Here is a 17,354-nt window from a genome sequence, read left to right as displayed (position 1 = left end):
AGGCTGAGGATTTGCTCGATCGAGTGGTTTTAATCCACTCGATCGAGTGGTTTCGCTATTATGGGCTTTAAAACATCCCGTGTGAGTGTTTATTTCGCAAAAACTTAATTACTTTGCTATTTAAGCACGCTTTACTAGGTCATGAGGATCGATATTTTATCTATCTTTCATTATCAAATCTTTCTACTGTAAACTTTACTGTGTTGCTTATTTCCCTTCACTGTAACTTTGTTCTTGGGATTATTTCACTCGGATTTTGTGTTCTTTACGCCGGATTCGCTTGGAATGTAATTCCTTTATTTTTCCTTATTAATAATTAATCATTATTGCTTTAATTTCTTGTTTACTCTATTTAATTTCTTGCCCTAATTTTTCTCTTATGCAATTTACTTGTTATTTCATTATGTTTACTGCTGGAATTTTATCTGCTGTTAGTTTAATTAGCGACATGAGTAGCTAAACCCCTTTCATGTTGGGATTAGGGGATCTGCGGTAGGAAAGTGACGATGTAGTAAATGAAACAGATGAATTGATTATGAGACTCTGTCACCATAGCAATTTAATTGTATTTATCGACTTAGTTGAGTGCACGCTTCTGAGTTAACCTTTAATCTGGCTAAAACTAATCCTAGATCGAAAGATTGGACTAAATAGGCCTGCTATGAACAGTAGACTACCCTGACGAGAATGAAAGTTAAGTTAGCGGTATTTTAGGATAGAAAGTGGACCGAAAGGACCTTTCAACATCCGTCTTACATTAATTCGTCTGAGTTATTTACAGCTGAGTCACTGGACTACCGTAGTGAACCGAAATCCTGATATGTCCCTCTCTCTCTGATAGTTTAAAACTTATTTCTTGCTTTTACTGCTCTTGCCCTTTATTTCTCTTCTTTTAAAACTTCGTAGTTTAGAAAACAATTCAAACACCCCCCCCCAATTGTGACCAAATAGACGGACTTCTACAGATATCTTGCCTTCCTGTGGAGATCGACCTGACTTCCCTAGCTATATAGTTAGTTTAGTTAGTTTATTTTTGACAGGTACACGACAGACGTGTCAAATTTTGGCGCCGTTGCCGGGGAGGCAATTGCCCTATTTGTTTTAGTTCCGTTTATTTTATCCGTCTCAGGGAATTTTTATTCCTTGAGGCAGTTCTTATTCATTTTCTTTCAGTGCTGTTTATGCGCAGGTCAGACAGGTTTGAGTTAGTTGTAGCTAATTCAGAACCAGAAAGATTATTCAGGCATAGACTCCGTCTGCAAAGGAATCACGAAAGGAAGACTTGAGTACTTTCGAGCCAGAGCTAGATCATTTTCTTTTCGCGGAAGACGGTCCGATTTCTACAGTAAAGATGCCTAAACTTTCTAGTCATTCAGTGCCTAAAGCATCCTCTATTCCGAAAGGTTTCAATCTCCAGACTGAGGATGAGAATACATTTGACATCCGTCCTTCTTACATCAATCTGGTGGAGCGAAATATCTATAGAGGTGTGGCTGGTGAAGACCCAAGGAAGCACATGGAGGTCTTTACAGATTACTGTTCTACTATCCCCGCCACTAAGGGGGTAACTCAAGATAAGGTTAAGGAGGTTCTATTTCCTTTCTCTTTAGCCGATTCAGCCAGGGAGTGGCTGACTGACTTGGACCGCACAGCTGCTGGGGTTACAGATTGGGAGTCTTTTGCTCTTGCATTTTACAAGAGATATTTCCCTCCACAGCGCACCAATCTGCTGAGGGCCAAGATTACCAGTTTCAGACAGGCTCCCGATGAAAGTTTCTATGAGGCGTGGTCGCGATTCAAGAAGTTGGTGAGGTCTATTCCTCACCATGGTTTTGACCCATGGTTTCTAGCTAATCAGTTCTACAATGGGCTATATGATGACCAAAGGGCCATACTTGATGCGGCATCCAGTGCAAGATTCCAAGAGAATACAGATGATGATAAGGGATGGTCCCTTATTGAAGAGATGGCGAATCATAGTGCTGAGTATGGAAACCCGAGGGATGGGATTAGAACAGTTCATGCAGTTGATAAGCAAGTTTTGGCTCAGCTGGAGACCATGAATGCTAGGTTCGACAAGCTGGAATTACAAGCTGCTGGGGAGCCTCAGACAGTCCATGTTCTTACTAGGGGAGAGACCGTTTCATATGAGAGATGTGGGAGTAATGATGGCCACATTGCTGTTGGCTGTCTTGTGGAGAAGGAACAAGTCCTTGCCTTTCAGCAATATAGGCAAGAACGAGGTTCCTACTACAATAATCAAGGGGCAGTCCATCCCAATTTGAGGTGGACTAGCCAAAATGTGCTAAATCCTACTCCTCCTCCGCACCAGCAGCAGCCTTATGTCCCTCCACACAAAAATCAATAAGGCTTTCAAAAGCCTCCTTCCTTTACTCCTCCTAACCATGGTGCATCATCTTCCGGTGGGGTGAGTGAAATTGGTGAGCTTAAGTCTATGTTGCAAGCCTTCATAAAGCAGTGGCAGTTGAGTTATCAACAGAAAGATGCGTCCATAAAGGCACTTGAAACCCAAGTTGCCCAATCAGCCACTAATCAGTCCACAAGAAAGCAGGGTCAATTACCGACTCAAAATGAGAAAAATCGACACGAGACGGTAAATTTTATAAATCTGAGAAGCGGTCGTTCATATGAGGGACCGGAAATGCAAAAATCAGACCCAAAGAAGGCTATAACTGATGATGAACAGTGCTCTGGTGAAGAAAATGAGCTAACAGCGAAGAAAGTGCTCGATCGACTGGTTTCTGGTGGTCGATCGAGCAGATTTGACGATGGAAATGGTCGATCGAGTAGTTTTTCTACTCGATCGAGTGAAGAGCAAAATGGAGTTGCTCGATCGAGTGGAAATTTCACTCGATCGAGTGACATTGATGAAGATTTACTCGATCAAATGGGTATATTGGTCGATCGAGTAGTTTTGATGACGGGAAGCTTATTCGAGAGCCTGCTAGTCCTCGTTTAAGGGATAAATCACCGGAAAGACCTCGTTCGAGAGGTAAGAAGCGTCCAAAAGATACAGAACTTGCTCTGGAAGACACATTGGAAGAGAGAAACAAGGGACTCTAGATACCTATCATGGTTCCCTTCCCTAGGCGTCTGCAGAACACCAAGGCCAATCAACAATTCGGCAAATTTGTTGAACTTCTGAAAAGCTTGGAAGTCACTGTGCCATTCACCGAGTTGCTGACAAAGATACCCTCTTATCTTAAGTTTATGAAAGAAATTTTATCACGTAAGAGGAATATTAGTGATAGTGAGACCGTAGCTTTAACTGAGGTGGAGTCCGCCCTATTTCAAAATAAGTTACCTCCTAAGCAGTCAGACCCGGGTAGTTTTTCAATTCCGTGTCATATCGGTATCCATTTGATTGATAACGCGTTATGCGATTTAGGCACTAGCGTGAGTGTCTTACCGTTGTCTCTTGCTAAGAGACTTGGTTTGACAAAGCTGAGTTGCACCAACATGACAGTCCAGATGGCCGACCGTAGTATATCACGGCCACTAGGTATAGTAGAAGACGTACCTGTTCAGATCGGGAGATTCTTTATTCCCGTTGATTTCGTTGTCTTAGATATCCCCGAAGATGCACACACCCCTATTATTTTAGGGAGACCATTTTTGTCTACTACCCGTGCAGTAATAGACGTCGGGGGTAAGACTTTGACCTTTCAGGTAGGGGACGAGGAGCTGATTTTTCATTAGTCCAAGTTCCGGAGGGCTCCTATGCAAGCTCAGCCTTGCAATGCCCTCTCTTCTATTGACCCTATTATTGACACTCCAGATGAAAATTTGGAGTATTGTGCTGCTATTGTTACCCCTCCGCCTCAGACTGAGAGCAAAAAGGAGGAAAGTTCGTCTGTTTTCCTTGCTGCAGGTACAGATGAAGACAATGAAGGAGCTGTCAAAGGGTGTTGTGCAATTACTTTCAATCAAATCGGAGATGATGACGCTACAGCTGGTGATAGAGGAGCAAGGACGAGGAAAGTTCGCCCTTATGTGGATGTGAACTACTCCCCTCCTACCGTTTCAAATGATAATTCATGCTCATGGAAGTTGAAGAGGACAATCAACATTGCTGAGATGACGTCCTCCAGTCAGGAGCCCTCCAAGGGGCTACTGAATTGCTTTGGGAATTGAGCGGGGAAATGCCCCGTGTAACACCTTGTAATAAATAATTTTTGAATTTTCCGTTGAATTTGTTTTATTGCTTTTAATTAGGACAATTAGTTTTAGGCAGTTTTTAGCGTAGATTTAAGACTATAGACTGTTCCTATGCGTATTTGGTATTTTGGGATATTTTTGCACGTGTTCTTATGCAGGTTTGGGGAAGTTTTACGCATTCCAAGGAAGAAATGACGAAATTAAAGAGCTTACGCGAGAAAAGAGCTCGACCGAGTACTTTTTGTACTCGATCGAGTGAAAAATTGGTCGACCGAGTACCTTTTCCAGCCGATCGAGTAAAGCAATAAAGGGAACTTCTCGATCGAGTAGATTTCTACTCGATCGAGCAGATGGAGCATCAAAATGCTCGATCGAGTGGTTTAAAACCACTCGATCGAGTAAAATGTACAGAACGAAGGGAGTTTTTATTCCTTAAACTCTTTTTTTCTTATTTCCATTTCATTTATCCTCAATTTTCGTCCCTCATCCCTAATTGCGATCAAATTCATCCCCAAATCCCCATTTTCTTGCCCAATCACCAAATCCGCCTCCTACAAATTGTTACTTATTACTTAATCCTTCAAAGCCCTTTGTTTTCTTCTTATTTCGTGCTCCTTTACACGGTTTTAAAGAGGATTTAGGGTTTGCGGTTTTGAGCTCGAAAAATCGCCTATTTTGCTTGTTTAATTGAAGATTACTTTCAATTTGTAGGTTGTTATCGTCAAGTAATTGATTCCTTCACCCTCTATGCATTTTAATTCAATTACTTTTGCAATTTTATGAGGTAAATTGGGAATTAGGGTTCGAAATCCACTCTTGATCGAAATTTTTTGGACTTAATTGTCTTTGTTGCCCTTTCTTTGTCTTACTTGATGATATATCCACATTCCTCGTTGTTGTTGCATATTCAATTCGGATTTTGCGCGAGATTTTCGCGATTAGGGCTGTTTTAGTCGAACTTTTCGACTGTCAGACGGTTTGTATGCGGCCATGATTTAATTAACCTCAGTCGTTGTTAATTGTTGCTGTCATTACCTGCTATCCTGTTCCCTACCGCTGTTTACACGCTGTAACTCGAAATTCTTGAGGATTGTTGGGAATTGTGTGCTGTAAGTCGAAATTTTCGACTGGTAGGGGTTTCACATGTTGTTTCTGCTGGTTTTTCGTGCTTATTTTAGCCACTATTAGCCGTTGTTTCTTATCATACCCCTTACCCTTTGTATACATGATGGATTCTAGCTCTTTACCCTCTACTAGTTCATCCTCTAGTCCGTCTCTGTCTGAGACAGTGGCCCCTGCTGTTGCCACTGTCTCCACTTTAGTGACTACCGCAGCCCCAGTGTTTCAAGTTTCAGCTGCAGGTACAGTATTCGCTCCACCTAGCTCCTCTACGGTCACCGCCACTGCTAGCACTGTTGCTAGTCTCTCTTCAGTGGTGACCACTGCAGCCACTACCTCTACACCAGCCCTTACTTTTCCGTCTGTGGTGCACTCGCCAGCAGCCGCAGCTGCCTTTAGAGCAGCCCTGGTTCCTCACACCGTCGCCGCACGGGCTTCTGCCTTGAGTTCCAGAGGACGGGGCTGGTTTCGTGGACACACTAGAGCTACACCAGCTCCTGTTACCTCCACCTCTTCCGCTCCTAGCACTTCTACAGCTGCTGCTCCTTCTACTTCTGGCACGGTCACGGTTCGAGGGGACGCTTCCCTCGACCCTCACCCAGACTATCCGCAGGTACATTTTGTTAACGCTTTACATCGCAAGAAATTTTATAACCTGCTGCGCTGTGTGTTTATACCTTCCCGATTTCTAGAGAAATCGGCGCTTGTGAGACTCGGCATTTACGAGTCGGTTTGTGACTTACTACGGGGCACGGGGATGGCCGGACACATCACTATGAGCGGCCGTACCTTTTTAGAGCTGAGCCTTGAGTTTCTCTGCTCTTTTACCTTCTCCCCCGGGGCACACGAGGCTGACCCCACTAGTCTTTCAGTGTCCTTCCGGTTGTTTAACCGGACTTTTTCGATGACCTTAGGGGAGTTTGGTAGGTTACTTGACCTTACCTCTACGGGCGAGACTGTTGCCCCTAGGAAGGTCTATCGTCAGCTTTGGCGGTGCCTGGCCCAGACCACTTTTAGGGAGCGAAAGCTCCATCAGGTCCACCTTCCCCCTGTCTGTTGTTTCCGTAGACTGATGGGGAGCACTATTTTCGGCCGAAAGGAGCCAAACAACATGACAAACACCAAGCTCTCCATCCTGGGCGGTTACCTGAACATCGACTGTGAGGGTCCTTGTACCCTCAACATAGCTTACTTGACCGCCCAGTACCTTCAGAGCCAGGGGAAGAAGGAGACGGGAACCATTGCCTGCGGTGGCATAGCCACCATTCTTGCCCGTCGTCTTTTCCCCGTTTGGGCTCGTGACCTACAGTACCTCGAGGGAGAGAGGCTACTGAGTCTGGATGTCATGCTTTCTCAGTATTGGCTGACCCTAGACTACCAGACTTGGAAGATTGACGGCTGCTTGTATGTTGACTTACCTTGTGACACTCTCCCCCGTCTAGAGCCCCTTCCTACTGTTGCTAGGGGCGCCCGTCTGCCACCACTACCTCACCTTCTCTTTCCACTCCGACCTACTCCTGCTGCACCCGCCGCCAAGAAGCGGTGTCTTGAGACTGGAGAGGGGTCTACACCTTCAGGGAGTACCCAACCTTCCACGGCTACTCCCGATCCGACCCCTACTCCCACTACTACTACCACTCCTACTCCTACTCCCACTCCCACTGACCAGACAAAAACTGAGGCGGTCTTACCGGCTACTTACGTACCACCTCTTCTCTTTGTGGCGCCCGCGGTCATGGACCAAGGGGGCGCCGTTTACGGTTTTTTTCTTGAGGTTTCAGAGTGTCAGGCTCGTATGGAGAGGGATTTGGCTCTTACTTTACACCCTCTGTACGAGTACCACTTGCGGCGACACCGTCCGATTCCGAAGAGTTGGCCACACCCTTCCTTCTTCCGGTTCCCAGCTGAGGGGTACCCGGAGTCTGCTGACGAGGAGGAGGACGAGGACCCAAAGGTGGCAGTGGAGAGAGCTCGCGCTGAGGAGCAGAGGAGGAGAGAGAAGGAGAGAGTTCCAGAGTTCATGGTGGAGGAGATCTGTGATAGCAGTGACGACGACGACGAGTAGCTACTGGTCTACTCACTTCCCCAGTTTTCTGGCTTGTTTGGGGAAGTTCGTATTTTGTATGTATCTCGTACTCTTTTATTTTGTCTCCTTTTATTTATTGTTTTATTTTCTTATTGGTTGTATATTCCTGTTCCCCTGTATTGTTCTGCTGGTGTATGCTGGAGGACAACGAGGGCGTTGTCTGTTTTGGTTTGGGAAGGGTATTGCATCCTTTTGAGTCTGCATTTGCATTTGTTTTGCATTCACGTTTATATTTTTCAGCTTGCATTGTTGTTTATTTCATTCAAAAACAAAAATCCAAAAAAATTAGAAAAATTTCAAAAATTCAAAAAAATTCACGTTTATTTTTGCATATAGGTTGAGTCGGAACAGTTGATTTCCGTGATGAAATTGCACTATAACTTGTCATTTTGCTTGAGCCTTGCACTTGATTGATAGTTATTAGGTTTGTCATACGCATAGTCTACGAGTTTCTGTTCAAATATAGCTGACCGTGTAGACTTGACCTGATAAATTGGCAAACTACTTGATAAATTCCGAGATATTAGAGCCCATAACTGGTGACATTCATGACCAGTTCATTAGGAATTGAGAGTAGTACTCCTTGCATAGCATGTTCATCATTTTTGCACATTTATGAAATTCAATTTCTCGTCAAATGCACATATTCGGGTTTGTGGTTTGTGTCACATGCAGGGAGGTGCTTGCAAATTCCCCTTTCCTTATATTTTTCACCCATTTAGCTCCACATAAGCCAAAACTTGCCTTTTTGACCCATTAGCTACATCCCAAACTAAGCCTGCCTACTCAAGCTAGTTACAATGTTCTTTTGTGGTATGTTTTTTCGTTGCATTTTGGCCCGTATTTCTTGTTTTGGAGTTGGTGTAAGTATAGAGGAAGGAGGAAAAGAAAGAAAAAAAAAGAATTGAAAAAGAAAAAGAAAACGTGAAAGAAGAAAGAAAAAAAATGAAAAAAAAAATGAAAAAAAAGAAAGCTGGTAACGTGAGAAAAGAAGAAAAGAAAAAGAAAAGTTTGAAAAAAAAGGTTGATTTGTTTCAGTTAGTTCATTCAGACGGTATTAAAAAAAGGGAAGTTTGTGACCGTCTGACTCCTCCGTTTTATCCCATATTTTTTTTGAGGAGACTGTGTTCGAGTTTAGTGAGCTTTGTGCCGAATTGAAGGGCACTTGTACTTAGTTTTTTAGTCAGTTGAGATTCAGATGGTTTCATTATGGTCCTGTTAGGAACTAGCTTCGCTTTTACCTCCACATTTCCATAACATGTTTTGCCTTTCTCGCCTGAACCTCACTATTCCCAAATTATTTGTAAGCCCTCGGCTGCGACGTACATTATTGGTTGGAGTGTGTGCATTAGTACTTGAATTGTCTTTCATTTTTGTTGCATGCATGCTATGTAGGTCGCAGTTAGGTGAGTGACTGTCTTTTCTTCTCTCTTTTACATATAACATTCACCCTTTCCTTCATGAGAGAAGAGTGACCACGAGAGAGTCCGATTTTGTTGGTCTTGCAAGGTCGATAGGTTAGCTATATTTTTGAATAGCTTATAATTCGTTTGCGTATTGACTGCTTAGCTCTAACTGTTAGTTTTTGTTGCATTAAATTGGTTCAAGTAGACAAGTTAAGCTAGCTCTGAGTTATCATTTCCGTTCCATTAGTTGCATTTTAGTTTACTCGAGGACGAGTAATGGTTCGGTTTGGGGAGATTTGATACGTGCATAATATATAGTCTTTTTAGCCTATTTCAGCACGTATTTCTATGCATTTTTATACTGTTTTTATGGTATTTTGCCCCGAATTGGCTACTTTGGTTCGTTTTGTCCATTTTGTAGAAATGAACGCGAAAGTAGTGGAATCGTACTCTTTTTCGTCCTTTTTGCATGCATTTAGAGGAGACGGGATTTTCCAGAGTGAGATACTGAGTTTAGAAGCGTCATGGCACGGATTACGAGGCAGTCTTTGGCGGACTTGAGCTGATTTGAAGTCAAAGAACTCGATCGAGCAGTTTTACCACTCGATCGAGTTGTTTTTACGTCCATGGTTGGTCGATCGAGTAGAAATCTACTCGATCCTTAAGCTGCAGAAAGACGGGTTACTCGTGTTGGGAAATGTGTCCTCAACAATAGTGCGATCACATGATTTAAATATCATTATTAAATCTCATTTTAAGAATACATGTGGGATGTAATATTTTACAGTCAACTGGTCCACACATATCGGTAATGATTGGCTGACTAGAGTTTGACATTACTGTCGTGCGACGGTGGTGATCAGTTGATCCCCTTAAGTCATACCTATAGGGAAATACTCTTAATTGATTATTTAATTAATCGTATACTGATACGAGTTAATTAAATTGCTTAAAATTGACGGATGATTTTGTGAGTATAATTTACGTATCTTATTGTAAATATGATTAAATAAGACACGGTCTAAGTAATCGAATTATTTTATTACTTGGATGAAATTATTGTTTACAGAAACAATTGAAACGGAATGAATAAATTATTATAAATACAGAATGTTGTAGTTTATAATTTGGAAACATTTTTGGTACGAGTAATTACGAATTACTAGTCAATTTTGTAAATGACATATTTTATGAGTATGTTGATTTTTAATATGATAAAAATACATTGCATTGTAACATGTCATGTAACATGTTACATGTGACAAATTTGACAAATGATAAAATAAAATGGTTTCTCCATTTTATACTTAAAACCGAAAATATGGGCGGGTTTATAGTTTATACTCCCTCCATTCAACTCCACACTACACATATACCCTTTTCATCCATTCAACTCCACACTACACCTTTCCTAAAAAGGAAATGAAAAAGACAATTTTATCCTAATTCCAACAACTTATTTACATCAAATGCCATTGTTGGCCCACTCTATTCCACCATAAAACCCCACATTTATATTTTTTTAACATTTTTAACCCCACCATTCTTTTCCCTATGTACTTTTAAACGTTTTTTTAATCCGTTCCTTAAAACTCGTGCAAAAAGCATAAGTGTAGTGTGGAGTTGAATGGAGGGAGTATTGTGTTATTTATTTTAAATGGAAACACAATCATGAAACTAGGTAGTAGGCTTTGCATGCTTGGTCTCTTGTGAAGAGCAAAAATGAAAGCTATTGGGCAACCTACCCAAGGCCAAATTTTCGGCCATAATGAAGAGAAAAGAAAGAGTTTTCTTTTCCTAATCAATTCATTCATTCAACATGATATTTTTCTAGTGTGAGAAAATTAATATACTCTCTAAATATTGTGAAATCTAGAGAAATAAAAATCACACAAAACACCCCTCTTGACCGAAATAATCAAGAGCCCAAATACAATTTATTTGTATCAATTTTATTGTAAAACCATTATTATTACTAGATCTAATTAGTATTGGTTTATTAAGATGTATTCCTTGGGTATATGCTTTTTGGGAGGGATACTACTCTTGAATCCTTGTTCTTCCATTTGGAAAGCTCAAGAACAAAAGAAAAGGAGATTTCTTTTGTGCCCATAAAACCGAAAACAACAATGTAAGAACATGATTTCTTCTCTATTTGTTTCATTGTTTGCATGCATAAAATCCGTATTTAATTTTATGACAAATTAATTTCGACATATATGAGTATATTAGTGTGTATATGAATCTACATTTCCTTCAATCGGTATCATGAGCCACGGTTGTTTGCATGCAAATTGGTTAAAAGTTTTTCCGAGTTATAAGAATAACAAATAAAACTTGTAAAATTTGTGTTATTATGATATATCATGAAATTATTACATGCATGTTAATATTTCTGGTCCTAAAGTGTTTTAGGATATTTTGGTTATTTTTCGGATTTTTATTGTTCATAATTTACAATAATGGCATTTAAATGTGATTTTATGAGTAAAAATGTCATTTTTGGTCTAAAAATAGCTATACTTCGAATTTTTCATTTATTTTTGGATATGTTGTGACACATATTATTTTGAGATAACCTGTAAAGTTTCATAATTTTTGGACTTGTTATGCTCGAAAAATGGATTTTTCATTTTTAGTTCGGATTTAAAGTGAAAAATAGGTTAATATGAGTTAAATTTCGAATCTGGTCATAGAAATTTTATATGTTGTCACATGAAATTTTACAAGATGTGTGTAAAATAATTGGCCATAAAGAAGTCCTTATGCATGATTTATGGATTTTTGAAGAAAAATAGCATAAATAGTGACATTATTAGTTAAAAATTAATAAAACATAATCTATGACTTAGGAAAAACGTCTAATGTTGCTTTTTATTATCATTTTCAGATCTAAAATTGAAAAGTTAATGGATATAATTTTTCCTTATGTTTTATGATTATTTAAGTTAAAATCGATAAACCGCAACATTGTTTTTCCGGAATATTTTCGAAATTTTTAACCTAAGATTTTGAACATTATGAGTGTCATGGTTTTTTTTTCCAGAATGTTCATAAATTTAAATTTTGAATTTTGAATTTATTTGAAATTTTGTGATTTATTTGAAGTTTAATAGCTTATTTTTGTATTTTTTGGACTATTTATGAACAATTTTAGTGATATAAGTTAATTATGGTCAATTTATTAGTGAAGACTAAATTTTGAGTCCTAAGTGGTTAGGGTAATTAACTAGTGCATAAATATGAATTTATGTAATTTTTGTGATTATAAAATGTTGAAATCACGCAAATCCGTAAAAACCGAGTAATACACGATATTGGCAATTTAAAGGCGATTTAGCATAAAATGGAGCATGTTCATACATATTATAATGCAGCATTTTTCCTTTATGATTGTCATAATTTTAATTTATGTAATTTTGAATTATGTAATTTTACTTAGTATGGCCTTAGATTTTAATTGGTAATTCCCGAAATGTATGGGAATATCGATTCGGTTGTAATTTTATTGTGATCTCGTATCACCGTTTTGTAATTTAATAGATTTATTTTATTTTAGTTACAAATGTATAATAGGAAATTATGTAATTTATTATGTAATTTTATTCATTCCGGAGTTCCCAAAGACGGATTTCTTCAAGAATGACGATACATAAAGACGGTGTTACCTCGAGATGCGTGCCACAACCGAAGTTCAAGGGACCAATGGAGTTGGTTTCCGAATATGTAATAGTTAAAGAGTTTTTCTATTTTAGGAAAGGCCATACTAGGATTTATTTACTTTTATGCTTGCATTTTATTTTATGTCACATGCATTGCTTAAATAGTGACATAATTAGTGAAATATTAATAAAACATACTCCATGACTAAGGAGAAATGTCACATGTTGCATTTTATTATCCATTTCAGATCTAAAATTGAAAAGTTGATAAATATAATTTTTCTCATGTTTTTATGATTATTTTTGTTAAAACCGATAAACCGCAACATTGTTTTTCCGGATAAATTTCGAAATATTTAACCTAAGTTTTTTGAACATTATGAGTGTCATGGTATTTTTCCAGAATTTTCATTAGTTTAAATTTCAAATTTCAAATTTATTTGAAATTTTGTGATTTATTTGAAATTTATAGCTTATTTTATTATAATTTTAGGTCCATTAATGAACAAATTTTGGAAATATGAGCTAATTATGGTCAAATAATTAGTGAAGACTAAATTTTGAGTCCTAAGTGGTTAGGGTAATTAACTTATGCATAAATATGAATTTATGTAATTTTTGTGATTATAAAACGTTGAATCATGCAAATCCATAAAAACCGAGTAATATACGATATTGGCTACTTAAAGGCGATTTAGCATAAAATTGGGCATGTTCATACATATTATATTGCTGCATTTTCTTTATGATTGTCATAAATTTTATTTTATGTAATTTTGAATTATGTATTTTTACTTAGTATGGCCTTAGTTTTTTAATTGGTATTACCCGAAATGTATGGGAATATCGATTCGGTTGTAATTTATTGTGATCTCGTATCACCGTTTTGTAATTTAATAGATTTATTTTATTTTAGTTACAAATGTATAATAGGAAATTATGTAATTTGTTATGTAATTTTATTTACTTCGGAGTTCCCAAAGACGGATTTCTTCAAGATGGCGATACATAAAGACGGTGTTACCTCGAGATGCGTGCCACAACCGAAGTTCAAGGGATCAATGGAGTTGGTTTCTGAATATGTAATAGTTAAATAGTTTTTCTATTTTAGGAAGGCCATACTAGGATTTATTTTTATGCTTTGCATTTTATTTATATGTCGCATGCATCGCTAAATCGCCATAACTAAACATGCATTGTTATTTTATCGAGTTTATCGACCGTGTCAATTACAATTATCGTAGTTCACCGCTTTGGTTCACTTAAAACGTGATAGATAATAAATTGACATGACCTCTCGCTAAAACAATCAATTGAGACTAGCCTTACCAAATAGTAGAAACCATGAAAACCTATTTCGTGAGGGAGTGCACTCGGCCACACCGGGGTACAAACCTTGTTACGTAGGGGAAGTGGGTGATGAATGTTAATCCACCGAATTCATGTTGATAAGGGATGAATCGGCTATCCCGTGCCCAAGTTGATGTGGATTTGGATCATGGACACATTTATTCGAAATTTGGATTGAACTCAACAAAAGTTTTTCGATAAGGGATGAATCGGCTATCCCGTGCCCTTGTCGGATGTGTTTTGGGCTATAGATAATTATTAGAGTAATTTTATCGACCAAGAGTTCTAAAAGTAGAATCGATTAAAGAGTTAATCCACCAAGTTATATTGATAAGGGATGTATCGGCTATCCCGTGCCCAAGTTGATATGAATTTGGATCTTGGAATCATTTATCTAGTTGGGTAGAGGTCACTAGAAAAATGCATAAAACTTGTTTAAATTATACATTTTTTCAAGTATTATTAAAACGATAAATGTTAAGTTTTTCCACTATTGCGTTATCATATTGTTCTATTTCTTTACCACAATTCATATACGATATCATTTCGTTTTTGATTTAAATCTCCATTAAAATATCGTAACTAAAGACAAATATGAATTTGCTTCTAAAACCTCAAATGGACCATTGCTAAGGATCTCTTATAAAGAGTATAGATTAAAGTTATTCATTATCAAACAAGTTTTTTATTCTTGACTAACACATCTACTTGCAATGGATTGTTATTCATATACTTAATTGAATTAAGTTTCTTGAAGCGATAAATTGTTTTGGTAATTAGATTTGTTGGAATTCGTAATTGACCAAAATAACGCAACCACTTCAATGAAAGTTTTAAGACTAAAACGAACAAATGAAGAGTAATCTTCATAAGATTCAACTTTGCTTCTCTAAGTAAAGACTCATTGAATTTAGTGGGAGCATTCTCTTAAACCGTTAAGATGAGGACGAGGTTCAAGAAAGTAAAGATTATAATGGAATTGATACAAGGTAATGTTAAAGGTAAAGTTGTTGAGAATAACGATACTAAACCTATCAATCCCGACCGATAAAGTTTCCATTGTCTTAAAATGTTGGACACGAGAAAGGAAACTACCCCAAATTATTGAAGAATCAACAAGATTAGTTGTGGGACATCTAATGGGACATTCTTCTTTAAAAATGTTTATTTGATTAAACATAAATTTTGCTAGTACTACTTCGTCAATATTAGAAACCAGTGGAGGTTTTCATCATTATGTTTGATACATAGGATGATTAGAATATGATGACTAGCAACAATGAAGTTGAGAGAAAGAGTCATTGTGTACTAAATCTAGTTTTTGGGTTTGGAGTTATACTTAATTGTGACTATTAAGTACATAAACTCTAAATGAGAATATAAACTTGTTAAGATACAAAAGAGGTTTCACTTTTGTGATTCTATACACCACGAATTGATGTATGGCTAGCCCATTATCAAGGTGATTATATTCTAAACCAAACTAGAATGATATATCATGAAGATGATGTAAGATTCAAATTGGTAACCCAAGATTAAACCTTAAATTTTGGAATGATGAACGCAAAGAGTTATTGAGTACTCTTGAAACCATTAGATCGTTAATGGTATATGCGTATCTTGTATTCAAAGCAAGATGTCTCGTGCCTTTTGGTTGAAAAGGAGATCGAGGTTGTAAATCATTGATCCAAAATAGGTTGATCATTTTCTTTTACCAACGATTTAAGTTGACACTAGTGTGTTCACTTAATAAGGTAAATAGAGAAATCTTTGAAGAAGTTCAAAAGTTCAAGGAATCACGATTTAGTCGTGATGGGATTATCAAAGTGAAGACTTTGATATAAGCCAAAGGAAATGTGATATAGTATCACAAGTTAATCTCTCTTAGCACGCATCATGGAATAATGTGTGATTGGATAAGAATTCAAACGCTATTCAATATGGTTTGAACTTCGATCAAGTTACTTTGAGTCACTTGATCCTTTTGGGGATTTTATCATTTTTGTCTAAATTATTTTTCCACTAAATCAAAACATATGAGATATGAAATGGTAAGGGTACCATGCTTGTAAGTTCTCACAAGAAACAAATGCTCATTTTTCCCTTTCAATTTTCACGAGTACGACGGGTTTGCGGCTCATGAAGCTGTCTTTCTAAAATACAAGTTTATTTTAGAAGACAGAGTGGGAGAAATTATTCAAAGAGCCACAAAGATGTTATGTCGCAAGAAACTGGTCTTTCTTGGCTACATGAGACGTTTTGTGTAAGACATTGTTTCTTCAAAACCTAGGAGGTTAAAATTCGTCACTTGTTAAAAATGATGAATTCAATGTTACTTTTAAGGAAGTAAAGAGCTTATAACTTACAAAGAAATTGTTTGATTCAAGATTGATTACTTCTGGAAAGTAATGAACATATGACTTACATAAGAGTGTTTAAGTCACAACTCAATACAAGGCTTAGAGCCATAAAAGTCCGAAATAAAAGGCTTGATTAGTGACAAAGGGTTTTGCACTAATAAAGACAAATTTCAAAGTTTGATTGATTGCAAAGGGTTTTGCACTAATTGAAATGCTTAAGTCAATTTGGATCTTCTTAGGGATTGTGTTTCATTATGAGGTTATGAAATACATAGCAAGTAAATCTAAAACCCACTTCTTCAAAAGAAGGAATGTATTCAATACATGTCTTGAGTTTAGTAGTTTCTTGCAATCCTAAGATAATGTGAAACTTAAGAGAGGGTCTTAAGTAGGACATCAATAAGTTAGAATCAACATTTTGATCATGTGATAAAACATTTCTCGATAAGTCGAGAAGTTGTGTTTATACATGAAGTTTAGTGGGAGTTACGGAAATTTTAATTAGTCCGATATGTGGATGACATATTGATCATTGAGAATGATTTAAGACTTTTGGAGTATTATAATACATCTTGAATATCCGGATTTATGAAGATAAATCCACATGATATCAGCGTCAGTAAGAAGTCTTATGTTGATAAGATTCATGACTAGTTCAATTAAATTGAACATATTTGATTGATTCCATTTGCTTCCGCTGCCGGATCAATTAAATAAGTAATGATGTATAACACATCATATACTTTGAGTATGATGAATTGTTTTCAAAATCGAATTTAAGTAATCTTTACCTAGTAAATAAAGATTACCCTTAAGTGCTTGCAGAAGCATTAAGGAAGTAAAGCAAAGTGTTTTTGATGCAATTTTGTGTAAGGGTGTTACACAAGTGACAATTGACAATTGAGATTGCGCATGGTTTCCGACAAAACCATAATCAAAACACATAAGGATGGTTAAGATACCATTGTGGCTATGTTAATTAAGAAGTAGATTTTCTAGAATCGTTTTAGGCTATAAAGAACAATGAGAGATATTTATAACGGAAATTGAGTACACTTGCAATCATGAGATGTGCAAGAGGATGAGTCCCGCACACTGAGAAAAAGTGGGAGCTATTCTTAGGCTAAGAGGGCCTATGTCTTGATTGGATCTCGACACGTACTCAGAAAGTTTTTGTGATGCAAATGTATAC

At 37.4% G+C, this 17,354-nt stretch overlaps 1 non-coding gene across 1 annotated transcript; it reads right to left on the bottom strand.

Annotated features, from left to right (window-relative positions):
* Nucleotides 1-1,726: 1,726 nt before the first annotated feature.
* Nucleotides 1,727-1,833, bottom strand: LOC141616082 (small nucleolar RNA R71). The gene has a single exon (XR_012530457.1). It is a non-coding gene; the product is annotated as a small nucleolar RNA R71 (small nucleolar RNA).
* Between the last annotated feature and the right edge of the window lie 15,521 nt (nucleotides 1,834-17,354).

The sequence above is a fragment of the Silene latifolia genome, chromosome 11 (assembly GCF_048544455.1).
Source record: "Silene latifolia isolate original U9 population chromosome 11, ASM4854445v1, whole genome shotgun sequence".
In the NCBI taxonomy this organism is placed as follows: domain Eukaryota; kingdom Viridiplantae; phylum Streptophyta; class Magnoliopsida; order Caryophyllales; family Caryophyllaceae; genus Silene; species Silene latifolia.
The sequence above is the reverse complement of the archived record's forward strand: the minus strand, read 5'-3'. Positions and strand labels throughout refer to the sequence as shown.